The sequence below is a fragment of the Suricata suricatta genome, chromosome 5 (genome assembly GCF_006229205.1).
Source record: "Suricata suricatta isolate VVHF042 chromosome 5, meerkat_22Aug2017_6uvM2_HiC, whole genome shotgun sequence".
NCBI lineage: Eukaryota > Metazoa > Chordata > Mammalia > Carnivora > Herpestidae > Suricata > Suricata suricatta.
In genome coordinates this window covers 49,298,258-49,302,129 of record NC_043704.1, presented here as the reverse complement: position 1 = coordinate 49,302,129, position 3,872 = coordinate 49,298,258, and the positions used below count along the sequence as shown (strand labels likewise).

The 3,872-nt window shown below is 40.9% G+C and overlaps 1 pseudogene; it reads right to left on the bottom strand.

The window, feature by feature from the left end:
• The window catches only part of LOC115291136, a 21,275-nt pseudogene that overhangs the window by 15,868 nt on the left and 1,535 nt on the right, over positions 1 to 3,872 (bottom strand).

Below are 3,872 nucleotides of genomic sequence, written 5' to 3'. Positions count from 1 at the left end.
GTTTGATATAAATATACCTACCCTTACTTTCTTTTGCTTTCCATTTGCATGGAATATCTTTTTGTATTTCTTCACTTTGGCACTATGTGTATCCTTCAACCTAAAATGAGTTCTTGTAAACAACATATCATTGGGTATTGTGTCTTTAATTCATTTAGCCACTCTGTGCCTTTTGATTGGTGAATTCAATCCATTTATATCTAGAGTAATTATTGACATGTAAGGATTTGCTAATGCCATCTTGTTGCTTTCTTTATGTTTGGTCATTCCATTGTTTCTTTTTTCCTCTCTTTCTGCCTACTTTTGTAAATAGGTGATTTTCTGTAGTGGTGTGAGTTGTTTATCCTTTAAAATTTTTTTGTTACTTTAATCTAGGTTTTTGTTTTGTGGTTAGCATGAGGTTCACACAAAATATAGATAAAACAGCCAATTTTTAAGCTTATCAGCATGTGAGGGCACCACCCTTTTACTCCCATCCCATTTCTATTTTTTATCTCAGAACTTACCTCTTTTTATATTGTGTATTTATTAACAAATTATAGTAGATATAGTTATTTTAATACTTTTCCTTTAACTTTTACACTATAGTTCAATGGTTAACACACCATTCTATTACAGAAGACAGTTTTCCAAATCTGACTATTTATTTATCTTTACCGAAGTGTTGTATACTTTCACATGTTTTCATATCTTAGCGTCTTTTCATTTTAGCTTCAAGATCTCCTTTCAGCATTTCTTGCAAGGCAGGTATAGTGTATGAATTCCTTCAGCTTTCATTTGTCTGGAGGAGCCTTTATTTCTCCTTCATATCTGAATGATAACTTTCCTATTAGTTATCTTTCATTGGCAATTTTATGCCTTCAACACTCTGAATATGTAATTCCCCTCCCTCCTGGCCTACAGGGCATGTGCTGAGAAATCTGCTCACAGTTTAATGGGAGTTCCTTTGTAGGTTTTTTTCTCTGCCTGCTTTTAGGATTTTCTCTGTCTTTGATTTTTGACAGTTTTATTATAACGTGTCATAGAGAAGGTCTCTTTGCATTAAGATAATAGGGCGATCTAATAGCTACATGAACTTGAATGTTAATGATTTTGCCCAGGTTTGGAGAGTTCTTAGTTTTTATTTCTTTAAATAAACTTTCTGCCCCACTTTCAATCTCTTGTCCTTCTAGAACCTCAATTATTCTAATATTTGATGGAGTCTCATAGACCTCATATATTTTCTTCACCCCTTTTCATTCTTTTTCCTTTTTCTCTTCTGATTGGGTCATTTCAAAGTTCATATTCTCTACATCATTGATTCTATCTTCCATTTGGTCTACTCTGCCTAGATGCTACTGAAATTTAAATTTCATTCATTGAATTTTTTTAACTTCAAAGTTTCTCTTTGGTTAATTTTTATGATTGCCATTTCTTAGCTAAATTTCTCATTTTATTTATGAATTGTTTTCCTTATTTCATTGGATTGTCTTTTTGTGTTTCTTGTAGGCTGGTGAGTTTCTTCACAAGAGGAAAAGTTATTTTGTATTATCTGCTAAGTCACCAATTTCCATGCCTTTGAGTTCAGTTATTGTAGGAATATTGTTATCTTTTGGGTATAAAATGTTTCCTTCATTCTTTATGTTTCTTGCAATTTTGCATTGCTGCTTTCACAATTGAAGTAGCAAACTCCTTCTCAAATCTTTACTAACAGTCTTCAGGTGGGATGTACGATTCACTGGTTCTTTTTTTTTCCTGGAGTTTTCTATGACCTGGTCCACAATTCTTGATACTTATCATGACAAAATCTTAAGTTTTTATGTCTTCCATGGTTTTTATAACTCACCAGGCTGTCTGCTACGAACCTCTCTTTTGTTTCCCAGCAGGTGTTGCTACAGTTCAAGTTTGTGGTTCCCCCTTGTCCAAAGACTAGTCTGATATTCTGTTTACTAGAGTTCACTCACCACCACACTTGGGAGTGTGTAGAGGAGCTGGTCACAGAATGGGGAGAGGTGTGAATTTGACACTTGGAGCCTTGGGTTGACTGCTGGGAGGAAGGTTGGGTGAGGTTCTGTCAAAGACTTGTGAGCAGACTTCCTTCAGAAGTCTTGAGAGCAGTCAGCAGTAACCAAGTCTCTGGAATGCCTTTGATATTCTTATATGCTTCTTTCCCAAGTTTCTCCCTCCCCCCAGTCACAGAGGTCCTGCCTCAATACTATGGGTACTGCCGGAGAAAAATGGGTTTCTCTGATGTCCCCCACAACTGAGTAGCTAGGCATCTACTCTGCTACCCTTTTCCTTTATGAAGAAGCCACCTTAGCTAGTTTAGCATTATCATGTGTAGCTTAGGTGGGATGGGTCAAACTGGCAACGTTTCTCTTAGTCTCTCCAATGTGTCCAAACTCATATTTTTCTTTCATTTCAATGTTGTGCTATCTTCTTCACTTTGGAACACTAAATTTCTCTAAACTCTCTCTTGTCCATGCGATTCTAGAAATATTTAACAGGAAGAACTTATGAGACTTGTTAGCAGTTTGGAGAGCGGGACTGAATAAGGAGGCATTAATGATTATACCCAGGGTTTGAAGGCCAAAAAAGAAATTCCTTCATTGAAGATTCTGATGGAGAGGAAGTATTTGGGGGGCAAGTATCACTTCAGTTTTAGACATGTTAAAGAAGTAAGCATACTGCTTCGGATTCTGTGTCTCTTGCTTTCTGCCTTTCCCCCACTTGCCTTTCTCTCTCTCTCTGTCCTCAAAAATAAGTGAACATTTAAAAAGTTAAACAAAAAGAGCTAAATATATCACATTTCAAAGACAATAATTTATAGATACCTTACATAAAGTCAAGTAAAATGTGAACATAGAAGTGTTAAATCTACCTTATTATTCCAAAGCAAATTATTAGTCTTTTTTTTTTTTTACATTTCAGTTTTTTTCTTTAAAAGGAGTGAGTTGGGATAGGAGCCAAGATGGCGGAGAGGAAGGGAGCTCTGTAAACTCCCTCCGCACCGTTTTTCGAACTGAGAAGGATATTACATTCAACTGAGAGAGCGGGAGGAGAAAATACGAACTCCAGAGGGAATAGAACCTCAAAGATACCTGAGTGAGTGGGGGCGAATGGGGGAGATCCGAGAACGGGCCAGCCCAGACGGGCAGGGGAGATAAGATCCCCAGCCCAACGTGGCACAAGTGCCGGCACCCGGGAGACAAAGGGAAGAGACAGAGTCGGAACGCACTCATAGAACTGTCTCTGGGGAAGAGGTATAGAACGCTTAGCTGCCCTTGGAGACAGAAACCCACTCCATAGATAACTGCTGGGTAGCGGGGCGCAAGAGAAGGAATAGCCCCCAGCCCTAAGCCATCTCGGCGGGAAATCAAGGGCGCCTGTGGCTGTGAAAAGCGGCTGCTCTGGAGAGGCGCGCGCCGCAGCGGAAGCGACCCGAGCAGCGAATGCACCAGGCGCGAGCAATTCGAACCTGGTTTTGGGAACGAGACCACGGGCTGCGTTTCCCCGGCACACCCGGCCCCCTGCACGGACTGCGCGAATTCCGGGTCCCCACAGGGAAGAAATAAGACGCGCACCGACAGGACCCTCAGCCAGGAGTCAGTGGCGGGTGGAGGCCCGGGAGCGTGCGCTTAGAATGTGGGAGCTCCCAGCACATTTCTAGCAGCGCACAGCTTCCTGAGCTGGACTATCGGAAACTAAGAGAGACTCGGTTTTTTGCTTTTTGTTTTTTTCCTTTCCCCATTGCAACCGCGATCCAGACTGGGGGTGGGGACTCCGCAATTGAGTCTGTGAAGGTGCGCACTTCACCTCCTGCTGCTCATTTCGCCTCAGGCAGGGGCGGAGCCTCTGAGAGCAGACTCCAAGACTTACCACATCAAACCAAG